The sequence below is a fragment of the Carettochelys insculpta genome, chromosome 13, assembly GCF_033958435.1.
Source record: "Carettochelys insculpta isolate YL-2023 chromosome 13, ASM3395843v1, whole genome shotgun sequence".
In the NCBI taxonomy this organism is placed as follows: domain Eukaryota; kingdom Metazoa; phylum Chordata; order Testudines; family Carettochelyidae; genus Carettochelys; species Carettochelys insculpta.
In genome coordinates, this window is record NC_134149.1 from 41,329,599 (window position 1) to 41,345,704 (window position 16,106).

Genomic DNA, 16,106 nt, shown 5'->3' on the forward strand with positions numbered 1-16,106 from the left:
AGAGGAGCAGTAGCTCCAATCGCTCTTCAGTTCTTTCCCCTAACTCAAGAAGTCCTCTACAAGAGACTCAGAGAAGGGTGACATTTTGGACGTGGTAGTAAAGTAGCCATAATTACAGACCTGGGAGACAAGCTAGAAGCAAAAGACAGTTCCAAATACTGCACTTATTATATTATACTTGTATATACCTTGCTTTTTAATCTTTGAGTCTTCAGAGAACAGCTTATTCAGGTGCTTTACGTGACTTTCAAATTCTACACTCTGATGAGTGTGCTCCTGCAATTTTCTCAGGTGGTAGGCCATTTTTTTCTCTAGCACTGCTCGTTTCTGCAATATGTTAACAAAAGTGTTAGAGATATTTAACATGAATGTCCTTTATGGCACTGATATTTTGATAAAAGTTTCAATTCAAGCTTTTATAATATTTTATCAATCAACCTATTGAGTCTGTTCTTAAATATTGAGTCTGTTCTGGTATGGCTATGATCTGAAGAAGTGGGTCTGTCTCACGAAAGCTCACCTAATAAATTATTTTGTTAGTCTTTAAAGTGCTACTTTACTGCTTTTTTGTTTTGATAGTGTATAGACTAGCACTGCTTTCTCTCTGTTACTATTAGCTATCAGTGTCACTTGAGTGTATTAATGACTTTTAATACACATGGCCCCATCTAGTTTTTAAATTAAAAATCTGTTATCTGTCACTATTAATTAATGACACAAAAATTTGTATATATCTTTTACTTAGCACCCCAAAATGCCTATCCAATACTGACTCCACCTGGACAACAGAAGACTAAATGCATGACATACAGTCTATTAAAACTTAGATAACTTGAAATCAGAGCCTGAATTCCCAGAGGAACATAAACTGGAATGTTTATTAGTCACAGTGTCAAAAAATCTCTTGTTAATTTACAGATGAGTAAACTGGATTTCTTTCCCTCAGAATTGAAAAATTAATCCCAAATTCTTAACAAGCCTGAAGAATTGTTTTCTTGTGGGGACCTGGGGTGTGTTTGGAGTTAATCAAGTTACAAAGCAAATAAGATACAGATTTGAAATTGGGAATTGCTGATTTAAACTGGCTGGAAATGGCTCATTGTTTGACCTTACAAAATTAAAGGTTAATTAAATCAAACTAACTCGTGCCCCCCACTTCTAAACCACATTTTCTTTCAATCCAGCAAAGAAATTAGTTTTGTCCACCTTTCTGAATCAGATTGTCTCTACATCTAGATAGACTGTGTCATTCCTTTAGTTTGATAGCTCTTATCATAAACTCTGAAAGTTCTGAAATGAAATGGAGAGGGTGTAACTTTGTGGTGGTTTTTTTCTTTTTGAATGGCCGTTGTACTCTGCAAATTCAATGCACCATAGGAATTAGGGACAAGAAATACTGAACGATATTATGTGTCCAGTTTTGAAACATTAAAAACAATTGCCTTAAAGGAAAGAAGTCTCATGAATACTGGAATGACCTTCTAGGGCTGGCGTAGGGAACTTTTTTGGGTTGGGAGACAAGAAAAATCTGATCCAGAGAAAAATCTGTCAGGGCCACACAAAAGTGAAAAGTGCAGAACAAAACAAAACCCCAGCCCTCACTGTTGTGGCCCCTGGACTGAGACACATCACTCTTTTCGCACTCCATCCCCACGCGGACGAGGGAAGGAATAAGATTCATGACTTCTCCCAGGACAAATTAATTCTTCGGGGACCTAGGACAAGCAAATTTTGTGGGCCCCTCCTAGGCTTTGGGGTGGGGCCAAAATTAGTGGAGCATTATGCATGAGGCGGTGGAGATAACAGACTCTGTAGGGCAAGGTGAGAGGGGAACCTGACTCCATGAAGGGTAGGGGCCAAGGGAAGAAGGATTGGGGCTTAGTCAGCCCTGGCCCCCCCACCATATTCCCTCAGAGCCATGGGATTTCAAAGCTCTGGGCCCCTTTAAAACACTGGGCTCCAGGGCAACTACCCCCTTTGCCCCACCCATCAGTGGGCCCAGTGGGAGGAGGCTGCTGGGAGTGGGATGGGGATGGGAGCCTGCAGTCTGAGTCAGTCTGAGGGAGGTGCAGAAGCGGGCTCAGGGGTGGGTGGGAGGGGTTGGGGTGAGAGGCTGGGAGCAGGAACAGGAGGGGGTGGGAGTGCGGGGTCTGGGAGGGAGGTGAAATAAAGATGCCAATGGAGAGCTCTTTCCCCTCAGCGTAGAACACCTGCACCAGCAGCGCTACAACAGCACAGCTACGTGAGTTAGGCTGCACCGCTGTAGTGATTCTAGTGTAGGCAGCTCGCCCTGGGAAGTGAATGAAACCGAGAACCCGCCTCTGAGAAAAGAAACAAAGAAACGTGATCCATCATTGCCTCCTTCTGGACATCAGGGAACACAGCAGAGAGCCCAGAAGAAGAGACCATTGCCTTTAGTTAGAAAGTCCTGACATCCCTGCCATAGCAGACTGCCAGCGACATGTTCAGAAAATGAAGAGTGTGCATGTGTGTGTGTGTGTGTAAGAGGTTAATCATGTGCTTCCCTTTGGGACCCACGGCAGGACTGGGATGTCCTAATTAGATTATTTTAAAAACTTGCCTTTTAACACCAGAAGGTGCCTCTTGTTTTGGATAAAAACTTTTATTTAACCTCGTGTTCTCGTTCTCCCGTCTCCCCTCATTTAAAAACATAACCAGAACAAGCAATTCAAACTCCCTCTGGAAGAGCTGTGTGTCCCGCTCAAAAGCCTTGTCACAACTATGACGAGAGAGAGCCTAGAAAGCATGTTTATTTTGGACAGCATTACCACTTACACTTATAGCTCCATACTGTATGTATGGGGTTAATCACCGGTGTCTTTCTCCTGCAGCATGTGAGTTTTAAAGAAATAGTTACTTCATGTACCTTTTTCGCTTTCTCTTCTCTTCTTTTCCTGCGCAGTTCCTGAATTCTTGCTTCTCGTTTCACATCCTCCCCAATTTTCAGCAGCAGTAACATCTCTTTTTGCTTCCATTCCTAAGGATCGCAGATTTATCATATTATACCAAAACATGACAATTCTATGTGCGTTTTACTTTGCGTGCTCAACTCTTCTGCAACTTCATTGAATGATTTGCTGTTCACGATTGACATCTTTTAAACAGTTTGGGCCACATGCATTCCTATCGTCAGATCACTTCAGTTAATGGTGTAACCACAATAAACTTGGTACCTATAAAATTATTTTTCCAATGCATCAAATTCTACAAACAGCAGAAAGATTATTGCCTTGACAATGGGCTGATGGATAACTGTTCTGCCAGCCCTGACCTGTTTAGAATCACAAATCTGCAAATCTACAAGTTTTGATACCTACACTAGGGAACTCTGTGGTTTCTCTGCCTCAATGCAGCCTGATCTCCCTGCTTGTAGTCACAAGTTTGCATCCAGAAAAATTCGACTTGCACTCACTTCATCTCTACAAATAGTCATAAGGATTGATCTTGCTAGGTAGGATTTGAGCCTGCAAAAAGAAGGCCTAGCAAAGAAAAAGTGTCTAGAAATCAGGGCCATAAAGTATTGATATATAACCTATGCCTAGCAGGCTTCAATAGTTTCAGATTCTTTTTTTACTTCCACCATATACCTAGTCCTGTAAATACACAGGCAGCAGTTTAATACTAGCTATGTGAGTGGCCCTATCAAACTCAAGGGGGCTGCTCAGACACTTAATGTAAAGCATGGGGCCCAATTCATCAACTTTTAAAAATTCTTTGTGGACTTGCTAGTAAACTCATCGCCTGATGGCAATTTTAATTCTTTGTCAATTGACTCCTTAAGGTGTGTCTTTGTATATGTATCAATAGCAGAGCGTCTTTCAATGTCTTGTTTCTAACCTCCTCCATTTTTATACGAAGAATAGGTGGTTTCTTTTTCTTTTTTTCATGTTGCTTTTTCTCTTCCTCAGACTGTTGAAGGCGTCGTTTTTCTTCTTCAATGCACTTGATTTTTTCCAGTTCTTTATTAATCATGACTATATATCTTTAAAGAAGAAAAATATAAATCACTGGTAAGAATCAGCTGGTATAATCTTCCCGAGTCAGTTTTCTGCTCAGTCCCTGCTATTATCTTTGCCTTTGTTTCTGTTTGCTTAACCCAGAGGAAGAATTTTCAGCTGACTTCACAAATGTCTAACATAATTTATACCCAGTAAATTAACAATTCCAATTCAGTTAGTTCTTTCATAATGTAGATTCAATAAAAAGAAAGCCCCAACCTTACCAAGAGTTCTTTGCTGGCCTCACAGACATTCCCAGCTTCTAAACTATTTTATGTCTCATACCTGTGCCTCATTTGTCTTTCTTGCTCTTGTAAATTTTCCCTTTCTTCTTGGAGCAGCCAGTCTCTGAAGTGGGAGGTGTCAGCACCTTCTGGGAGCAGAATGGGATCCTGTAGTTTTGTCACTTGTTTTTCAAGCATTTTCTGAAAATCAAGAAGGCGAGTTAGTGCTTTAGTGACTGGAAACGCTTTCACCGGGCGCTAGAGTTGCCAACTTTCTGACCGAACAAAACTGAACTTAACAGAAAAGTAATGTATTGAGGGTCAAACCCTCCCTTCACCACTGAAATGATATGGCTCACGACCTGATAAATTTGTTAGTCCCTAAGGGCACTTCTACATTACAGATTTATTCTGAAATGGCTTATTCTGGAGTTATTACTCCAAAATAATCTATTCCAGAATAATACGCCCTCACTCGTAGACACACCCTAAGGTGCCACAGGACTGCTGGTTATGTGCAAAAGAGGGGTAGCTACACAGCTGGAGGTGTGATGGATGTACAAACCCCACACTGGGCGACACAGAGTTAATAAGCTAATGTGGCTCAAGTGGGCCTGCCTCACTAAGCCTATGCGGCATGTTAGACTTGGAGAGGGGCGGTTAAAAGAGAGAAAACCTGTTGAATCGCTGGCAGCTCAGCAAGGCGATCCGGCTGCCTGACTAACAGGCAAGAACTCGTTAGCTGACCGCTGCCCAGTGAGAGAGAGCCTGTTGTACACCCCCCGTGGTGGGACCATGCCTGGGAGCTGGCCAGTGAGCCAGCTTGGGCTCACAGCTTTGCAGAAGCCTTCTGAGAGCTTTACCATCTCTCTGAGATGGTTTGTTGTGTTTGCTTCGTTTAGTGACAACCCCCAGAATGGGAAGACTAACTGGGGTTCTGCTGGAAGGCTGAGCCCCTTAAGTTTGGACTGGCATGTGGAACACATGAAGAATGGAGGCCTGAGTCAGTGCTGGGGGCTGGGGTCCTGGTGCGAGAACCCTGGTGACAACAGGCTACTATAATTCTGTGGCATGTTCCCCTTTGGGGATGAGCAACCATTCCTTTAACCACAGCTGTGCCCCGTTTCGTTGTCCCTACCTCCCACACTGCTGGGCTCCTTGCCCCACCTGAGCATTTGGAGCTGTTCAGGGCAACTTACACTCCCTCGTGGAAAATGCCTGCAGCATGCCAAGGAGGGAAACTCCCTCTCTGACTGAAGCTGCCCAACTGGTGCAGGTTTCTGAGTGGTCCAGCCTTTAGTGTTGCCTTTTTTTTGTTTTGTCAATAGTTTCCTGCTCCCAGAAGGGCCACGCTGTGCCTTGAGGCACGTCTGGGAGGGAACTGGAGAGCAAAGCGGAAGTACGGTGAGCTTTGCATTTCACCTTTGAAGCGTCAGCTGTAGAATCAACTCCGTTGTCTGTCAACCAGCTGCCAGGCGCCTCCCATTCCAAGGTGTTAGAGGGATTCAACTGGGCCCAAGAGAGATGGTTGAGAGAGAAGCAAGCATAGCAGGCCTCAAGCACACGCCTTCATCCTCTCTCTGGCCTTGTGCCTTATGCCTGTCTGATGTGCGGTACGGCCTGTTGCCAGAGAATGGGACTGGGTTGCCACATGCCATGCTGCAGCAAGAGTCACAGTAACTGAACTGCTTTGTTGCGTACACCATTGTCTTTCAACCCAGATGGTTGCCACCAGAAACGGAGGAGCACGTACTCTGCTAAGCGGTGACTTTCTAATTCAGGATCAGCCATTGGGTAAACACCAATGGGAGGCTCTACAGTAACTGTAATGGCTTTCACTGACTGCTATTTTGGGTTCGGTTTTTTGAAGCAAAACAGAACTTTAACTACTTTAATTAACTTACTTGTTCTCTCATATAATTTTTTTCAAACTCTATCTTGAGGGTGGTCAGATACTGCCGGTATTCATTGAATTCTTTCAGTGTACACACAACCTAAAAAGAAAAAAATGTTGCCTAGAAAATGGTTATTTGCTGAATAAAGTCATGGATCAAAATACTTTTATGTGGATGCATATTACTTTCTTTTCAGCAATACATAGGTTGCTGATCAGGAACTATAGTTCTCTGAACATGCCATGTCTGCCAGTTTCCCACAGTAAATTTGCTGCTGTGCAAGCCACAGAATTATTTCACAATAGTGACCTCTAAGAGATCATGCATGCAGGTCCTTTGGAACCAGCCTTCTAACCCAAGAGCTTACAACTTTTCTCCAAGTATCCCTAATTTCCTCTCTCTTTGCAGGATGGTATAGGCATGGAAGGAAACCCTTCTTTTTGCACAGGATTAGGGATAGGGTTTTTGCTAAAGCTTGATATTTTATAGCATTTAAAAGAAAAGCTGCTAGATCTATTTAACATGGAGACGCCATTGCTGGCTGCGGCCACATTCAGAGATTCTTCTCATCAGACTATTAGAAGATGAAGTCCGCTGCCTTTAGAAAAGGGGGCTGTAGGATTGGTCCCAAAACTGCACAGAGAAAAAGGACTTTATTTAGGGTATTTTCTTATCTCAAAGAAAAAAGAGAGCCCATGAATAATTCTCAGTCTAAAACCAAAGCTTTTGTGCAGCCTTCTGGGAGAGAGAAAAATTGCACATAATCACTCTGGGGAACATTATCTTCCCTTGAAATTGACGGGATTGCTTTTGGCCCTTTAGGTCTTTGAACACTACTTCCATGTATCAGCAGGGTAAAGGTACAAGAGCATGTCCTGTCCAAGCTGAGCAATAATACACAGCAGTACGATCTCCAAGAATTGCCTGTCCACAATACTTAGCCCGGGGGGGTGCGGGGTTGCCTATTTAACCCATACCTTCCCAGGTTACTTTCTTAGGTCCAATGTCCCAGCCACACTAAAGCCCCTTTACACTGCCCTTATAGTGCCTGCGCCTTAAAGGGAGTGAATAAAATTTCAAGCCTTAATTTTCATTTGTCCATTTACTTTTTATTGTTTAAATTCAAACCTGGGGCAAGAGGGAGCGACTCCATTGACCTAAATGGACTGAATATGACTGTAACTCTACCAGGCTCTTACTGATAGAGGTGGATGGCTTTTTCTGGAACTAATTGATTCTTGCTTTCTGGGTCTTCCTTAGTACATTTATTTCATATTTTTATTTCCAGGGTTCAACCTTAAAAAGCTTTGCCTCTGCAACTAGGTCACTGTGGTATTAACTATATTTCTTACACTTCCCTGTAATTATGATAGGGAACCCAGAAAAAAGGCCTGATTCAGAAAAGCATCTTCAGGCACGTGCTTAAGTTCCATTGATTTCAAATGACTGTGTGAGCCAGTGTCAACTATTATATTTATTTTTACTTTAGACACTCTGTGAAGGAAAACAACACTAACAGCAACACAGTGTGGCATGTCAAGACTCCAGCAACACATAGTGGTCTCAGTCTTCTATGGCACATATGCGTACAGGCAGAGGGAACGAATAGGGAGCCGGAGTTGCAGTGTACTAGGCATTTCATGCTCCCTGCCGCTGATCCTGTTCCCTTAGCACACCATGCTGGAAGACGTTCATCTAGGGCAAATGAGTGGTGAGTTAAACTGACAAGAGGTACCTAGAGAGGCCACCCAGGATCATGTGTTTGTAGAACCCATGAGAACCGGTCTCCCAGTGGCTAGAAGGGCAAGAGAAGGCAATAAGCAATCAGCCCTAAGGGGCAGCAAGGGCAGGCCACTTCTTCCAGGGGGCAGTTCTAGGTGAAGCTGGGACAGAGGAGGAAGAACTTCCCCATCTTAACCTAAAAGCCAGGCCGGCTTAGGGGCCTACCTCTGCCTACCCGTCTTGACCAAACCAGTGAAATTCCTGGACGTAAAACAGTCTTTAGAACCCAAGTGGCCTCCTGAGCTGGAAAATTACAAGGAGCAACTTGTTTCCTGCGATGCTCCGCTGAACCCGTGATAGAGCCTCTCTCCTGCAACTGCCAGATAGGACCTGCACACTGACCCGCACATGATGTCCCAGCAGAAAATGAGGTCTATGCAACACCCAGCTGGCTAGTGTGTTTACCACCACGGATGGCTAAGGAGACATGACGTTCCTTCTCCAAGCAACATATTCCCACCATGCATCTTGATGGCTCAGTACGTTGGCTGTCTGACCATTCAGCCGCCACTGACGACAACTAAATACATTTTCTACGAAAACAAGATAAACTCTTGGCCAAAACAATATGGGTGGAAATTTCAAAAGCGCTGAGTGTTTGCCTCGCTCTGTTTCCAGGAAAATCCAAAGTAAAGCTGCCCTTACCTTTGATGGGAACAGAATTAGACCTGTACCGAGTGTTTTGACAAAGCAATTGACATAAACATTCATAACATGTTGTTTAACCTACTTTATTATCATTGGTGACATAACCTCCTTTCTTCAATCTCCGTAGATTATTTTTACGCTTGTAATAGGAACGCAAATGTGGATCGTGTAGACTTTTATATTTTGTAGTCATTAAGCGACAGTAAGGATCACCAAGGTCAAAGCCACTAGCAGGTTGATAAAGCTGTAAAAATAGATATTCAAAAATATTAACAGATTGGTATCTGAGGAAGAGTTAAAGAGGTTTCATCATTCCTAAACATACCGATCAACACTTTCAAACATCAGGGCTTGGATTAATTCCTGCTTTCAGCAGTTGCACTAGAAATGATTTTTGCCCGAACAAAAGAGTGCTGTATTTATGGAACTCTTAATGGAGCATAACCTGTGTCTTATTTGTAAATGTGTTGGCTTTTGGATGACTGCACTACTGGCTGTGCTGCTGAAATGATGAATTGTTTGGATATTTATAAAGACTTTCAGCTGCTCTGCCAACATTTACAAAATGAACTTCTATGGACACAGTTTTGCCCCGGTAGTGAACTGTGCCCAAGGTCTGTATTTGCAATCTATTCGTGTCTATTGTCTATATTTTCCAGGGGTTCTCACTGATAGTGATTCATGGAGCATGAAGAGTAGTTCGTGCAGGTGAGTGCCTTGGTTTTTCCAGTGTTGAGAAAGACCCAGCCCGCGATAAGCTTCTGCACAAAGATTTTAAGGTATTTGCAGGTCAGCTTTTGTGCATGTGAGAATGTTACACATTAATAAGAGTACTGAAAACAGCAAGCTCATTTCACAAGATGCCCACTGGCTTCCTTCCTCTGGGGGAAGTTCCTTTTACCCCCATTATCTGGAGGCTGATTAAAGACTTACAGGTAATACAGTAGAACCCCAAGATACGCTCACTCAAGTTGCACAAATCTCAGGTTGAAACAAAAAAGCAGCCCAGTAGCTCATTAAAGACTATCAAAATAATTTATTAGGCGATGAGCTTTTGTGGGACAGATCCACTGCTTCGGACCATAGCCGTACCAGAACAGACTCAATATTTAAGGGACAGAGAACCAAAACCGTAATCAAGGTTAACAAATCAGAAAAATATGGTTGGTTCTCTGTGCCTTAAATGTTGAGTCTGTTCTGGTAGGGCTATGGTCTGAAGAAGTGGGTCTGTCCCATGAAAACTCATTGCTTAAGAAATTATTTTGTTAGTCTTTAAAGTGCTACCGGACTGCTTTTTTGTCTTGATAGTATATAGACTAGCATGACTTTCTCTCTGTTACAAATTTCAGGTTAACGCAACTCAGTGGTGGGGAGCTGGTGCCTGGCTCCCAGGCTGCCCGCCACTCGGGAGCCGGGAAACTGACCCATGCAGCAGCACAAATCAGTTTCCTCTCTCTTGTAAGCAGCAGGGAGCTGGAAGCCAGGCTGGTCAGGGTAGTCAGCCAGGCAGCTGCACTGGTCAGTTTCCCCACTCCTGCTGGGGCAACATGTGCAGTCAGGCTCTCAGCTGCCACCACTGACAGGAGTGAGGAAACTAACCAGTGCAGCAGCAGCGCTGGTCAGTTTCCCCGCTCCTGTCAGTGGCGGGGAGCTGGCACCTGGCTCCCAGCTGCACGCCACTCACGGAAGTTTCCAGGCTCCCCTGAGTGGCAGGCAGCCCAGAGCCAGGTGCCAGCTCCCCTCCACTCAGAGTCACGTTAACTCAAGAGTCGCACAGCTTGAGTGAGCATATCTTGGGGTTCTACTGTATCTCTAAACAAACCTAGTTATGATTGATAGCTTGAAAATGGCTGAAAAGTTCCCACCCTGCAAGAAAATCACAAGAGTTTTAAATTGTGCTTTTGCTGCAATAACCTTAGGATGCAAAGTTTCGCTCACAGTGTTCTGAGATGTTCCAACCTTAGCCAAAACTTAGTGAAATATCTCTGTGATGGAGTGCGGTCACAGAAATCCCCTTTGGCTTGTTCCCCTAGTATGCCAATCATGCCACTGACACCCATCACCCTGTCCTGTTGGACCACATCTCTGCTCTCCCTGAAACAAGGCACAGACTTGGGGTTACCACCCCCTTGAAGAGCAATGCAGACACTGAACCACTTCAATGCTAGTTCTAGGGCCCAGGGCCCAGGAAACCAACCCACAAAAGGGATCAAAACCCCAAATAAATCCATCTGCTTCTGTGTGTAAGATTTACACAATGAAAGCTCGTCAGGTCAGCCCTCTTTATCAATGAAAGAGAGAGATGTACAGTGGTTACCTCCCTCAGCTAACAATTATTTACTCTGGGCTTGGTAGTAAACCAAAGTGTTTTTATTAAGTACAAACACTGGGGTTTAAATGGTTGCAAGTGAAAACAGACAGATCAAAGTAACCTACTGAATTAAAATGAAAAGAAAATGCATAACTCGTTCTAACTTCACTAAGAAATTTGTTACATGCAAATTCATATCCTAAATGTCTGTTCTACTTCAGGCATAAGCTTCAAGTCAAAGATGATCTTTTACTCTGACTTGGGTCCCCAGCCCTTCAGAGTCTTTGTTTCTTCTTAGACTTAGAGATTTCTTTTAACCAGCATTTCTAAATGGCTAGAGAATGATAAAAACCCTTGAGTTGTGTCTGAGCCTTGCTGTCTTTTCTGCATCAGGGAGCACTAATACTTGGAATTACTTCCTTTTCCCAGGGACGTGGTTATGATGGTTTTCAGTGATTACTTGCAGAATCTTTTCCATATGAACAAGTCAAGAGTAATAATCTGCTCAGAAATGCCTGATCATTCTCTCAGTTACAGCCAGGAGAAAAATATGTATTTGACTATTCTAGCCTGTTGGAGAAATTGTATTTTGCTAGGATTACTGATTTCTGCATCAACCACCCATTTTTATGTGCTGTACTTCAACACTGTATCACACATTGTCACCAGACAGAGCTGTATGAATGATAATGATGAAAATTTTTGTTATTCTCCAGCATACTCTGCATATTTAGTTGCAGGAGTGAGGAGTACAGAAAATGATGCTTTTCCTCTTTTTATATTCAATTTTTTTACCTTTTCACCCAGGTTTGTTCTATAGAACAACGTATTGGAGCCCGGTAGCAAGGGCAGCTTGGCCCCAAGTGGCATATCCAACAGCTGAGCAGGTCCTATGCCTAGTAACTGGCGTCTGTGACTGATCTAGGAAGAGAACACAGGCAGGGGAACAAGTATCAGAGAGATAGCTGTGTTAGTCTGTGTCTTCGAGAACAAGAAATCCTGTGTCACCTTATAGACTAACAGATATTTTGGAGCACAAGCTTTCGTGGGTAAAGGAAATGGGTCTTTATCAACAAACGCTTATGCTCCAAAATATCTGTTAGTCTATAAGGTGCCACAGGACTTCTTGTTGTTCTTACTGTCAGGGGGGTTCAGGCCGACATTTTAATAACTCATTTGCACTGTGGTTATCATCAACAACCCTTTAGTAACTCGGACATTAGTTTCTAGGGCCCAGCTTTCTAAGGGGGAGAGGTTTAAAGACTGGTCTGTATTTCTAAGCACAGAATTTGCAGGTGTAGCTGAGGCCCCCAAGACTCTGTGTGCTGACTACACTCACTTCAGGAAATGGCACAAGGCCTGACACAAGCCCCCCTGCGATCAGTGGAAAGAAGTACACTGGGGCAGTGAGTGAAAGCCAGAGGTTGGGATAAAGTGAGCCAGAGTAGCTAGCCCTAAATCTGTATTTAAAATCTAGTCTGTAACATTCAGGTGACACCAACAGTAAAACTCAGAACACCCCAAGAAGCAAAAACACATTTGTAAAGATTTTTATCATTATGCTCAGAAACATGTGGGGTGTAGTGGGAGGGAGGGAGGGAGGGAGGGAATACTCACTGCATGTATCACCAGCCACCTTCTTTAATCAGTAATCAGTATTTACAGGGTGTCTGTCACCTTTTCCTGCCCAGGGCACTCAAATTCACAGTTTCCTGCCCCTGCTCCTTGTCTTCACCACTGGAAGGTGAAATCTATCCCCCGTTTCCTCTCCCACTCCCTTGCACACTCAGCCAGGGTCTAAGAGCTGGCAGACAGGCCATACTCCAAGACACCTCCTGCACTGCCCACCTGCTCAACCTGGGTCCACTCTTCCCTCTGTCTCCCCCAGTCTGGATCCCCACCCTGTCCACTCTGGTTTCTCCACTGTCCTTACAGTGCCCGTGCCAGGGCCCTCCTAGACCCCTCCACCCAGCGCCACAGAAGAGCCTCACACTCCTCCAGTCCAGCTTCCCCACCTTGCCTCACACCTGTCCATGCACCTGGCACTCACCTCCCCCAGCTTCTCCTCTGGACTCAACACCTCGTCTGCAGTCTGGGAGCCAGCAGAGAGGTAGTGCTCCATGGCTGCCTTCAGCATCCTCCGGCTGAGAGCCGCCATGTCTGACCTCCAACTGCCACCTCCGAGCTCTGGCCCCAACCGGGCCACTGAGCAGCTGTTCTAGAACTGCTGAGCGCTCAGGCCCCATGAGTGTTCTATCACAATGATCGGGCTTCCCTCCAGCCACATGGTTTACGGGGCTCTGATCATTTCAGAGGAGAGATTCAGGGAGCAGATTTGCTCCCTGTTCCTGGATGAGAGAGCCCTCAGAGGGTGGTATATCTTGCCCACAGTGCTCTGCCCTGAGGGACAGCGGGCTGGGGCACAGAACTGCTGTGTGATTTGTAACTTTCCCCTCCTGTCAGCCGCAAAGGTGATTCAGGCGCTGGTGCTACCAAAGTGGCTGAATCCCACCTCCGGGGAAGAGAGAGCAAATGAGACTCTAGCTGAGACCTGAACTTCTCAAGAGGTTCCAAAAACTATTCCAAGGTCTGGGCAAACTGGACAGGGAAGATAAGGAACAATAGATCTTTCCAGGCATAGAGTGAATCAGAAGATAGCTCTGGATTCAAACCAGCAGGTGGAGAGCCATTGAAGTTCCCAGTGAAATTCACCCAAGAGTAGCACCTAGTATTACACCCTCCCTCCCCCATGCTGCTCTTTATTTCTTCCTTCCAAGCTGCACAATTAACCTTCGGCCTTATTTATGCCTTATTTGTGTTTGAGGTTTAATGAGACAGACAGCTGTCACTCACAGTCTGAACTCTCGGGAGGGCACCTGGAAGGAAATAATTGAAGTCTTTGCAATTAGTGAGTGAGACCAGCACTGAGCTCCCTAAGGAGACCTGCCTGATTTTTCCATCTGCAAACTGACAGCGAGAGAGAAGCATTTTCAAGCTCCTGCTCCGACTGTCCCTATGTACCCATTGCTGTTGAGCTCGACTTGAAGCAAGTGAGAACCCAGTGCAGCCAGTGAAATAACAGGTCTGTGGGTCCAAGGTATCTGGTCTGGAGATAACAGTCCTGACTGGATTTCATGAGCTGTCGGAGCCATCAAGGCCTTGCTTCCAGAGCAGAATGGTGCAGGTGGCACATCCCAAGGGGAGTCTGACTTGCCCCCTCTCCCCTCAAAATGGGAGTCTCTCTCATCAAGTATAGCTGAACCTGAGCTGATGCCCACTTCTGCTCCAGCCAGGGGGGTGCTCAACCTCCCTCCCCAGTCCCACCCTTTTCTCCAAGCCCCACCCCAACTCTGCCCCAGCACGCTCAGTCTTCACTCCTCCAGAGCCTTCCTCCGAATGCTGGGAAACAGCTGTTTCACTGCAGGGCAGGTGCTGGGAGGGAGGGAGAGAGGCAGCCGGTGTAACTCAGCAGGGCTGCCCATGGGGATAGATGAGCAAAAGGGGGGCACTTGGTGCTGGCAGGTGCTAAGCACCCACTAATTTTTCTGGATGGGTGCTCCAGCCCCAGCGTTCCCATGAACTTGGTGCCTAGGACCCAGTGGGTTTCTTTTACAAAATGCTACTTCTTTAAAGCCACCCTTCCAGCAGGTTCCCTGCTGTGTGGGTCGTTCTGATCAGCTGAATCTTCAGGGAGGTTCCCAGTCAGAACCCAGGGCATGTGATTCTGTCCTGTGGTCCCTCTAACTTCTTCCAGTCATGTGCAGAATAAATTTTATGTGCACTGAGGCACATGCGTATGTGCACCACCAGTAGAAACACAGGCTGCCAGCTGCACCCAGCTGTGGGTGATCTGCTAATCAGCTGAGGGGCATTTGAATCTCTCCTGTGTGGCCACCCAAGAGCTCAGCTTACAGGGAACACTGATTTCATCTCAGGTTATTTTTCAGTTTCACATATGAGCCAGCTGTATCTTGCTGCTGTCTTCCTTTTTCGGAAAAACGAAACCAAAACAAAAAAGCAGGCATGTAGCACTTCATAGACTAACATAATAACTGATTAGGTGATGAGCTTTTGTGGGACAGACCCATTTCTTCAGATCTATAGATATAGGTGTAAATCCGAAGAAGTGAGTCTGTCCCATGAAAGCTCATCACCTAATACATTATTTTGTTTGTCTTTGAAGTGCTGCGTGACAGCTGGTTTGCTTTGTTAGAAGACAGACTGACACAGCGACATCTCTGTTTCCTTCCTAGGGGCATAAAGGGTCTGAAATACTCAAGAATTCCGCCCGCTGGATATAGACTCACAGAACACTGGAACTGGAAGCATCAGAGAGGTGGCCGAGTTAGTCTGTATCTTCAAAAACAACAAGAAGTCCCGTGGCACCTTGCAGACGAACAGATACTTTGGAGCATGAGCTTCCGTGGGCAAAGACCCGCTTGGCACGCGTATGCCCCAAAACATCTGTGAGTTTCCAAGGTGCCCCAGAACGGGAAGGAACCTCAAGAGGTCATCAAATCCAGTCCCCTGCCTTCACGGCAGGGCGAGACTCCACCTACACCATTCACCTCTGTTGGATATTGAGCTCACCTGTCCTTAAATATCTCCAGAGATGGAGATTCTCCAACCACCCGAGGCAATTTACTCCAGTAACGAGCCCCTCCCACGGCAACGGTTAGGAATTTTTTCCCTAATGTCCAAACTAAACGTCCCTTGCTGCAGTTTAAGCCCATTGCTCCTTGTCCTGTCCTCAGAGACTAAGGAGCACGATTGGGCTCCCTCCTCCCTGTAACATGTCACAGCACTGGCCCGAGGGGGTCTCCCTCCATCATGCACCAGCTTGCAACCCGCGGGTGACTCTGTGCGGTGGAACCCTAAACCCCGCGCTGGGCGGGGATGTGATAGACCTCCGGGCGCTTCTCAGCAGGCCCCGTTGCGGAGCTGCTCTGCGGCCCCTTTAAGGCCGGGGGCTGCCCTGTTCATACGTGAGCGCCGTCACCAGGCGGGTGCGTGGGAGCCCGGAAGCCGCTGCAGCAGCTGGCGGCCGAGCCCTGCACGTGGGGGGCGGAGCGCCCGGCCCGGCTGCTGACTCCCGACTCCCTCGGGAAACAGGCTGCGGGTTAAAGGGGCGTTGGCCGCGAAGGTGAGGGGCGCTGATCCACACGGGGCGCGAAACATGCTCCGGTGTCCAGCTTGGCCAATGCTGTTGACCCCCCAGAGGGGAGGG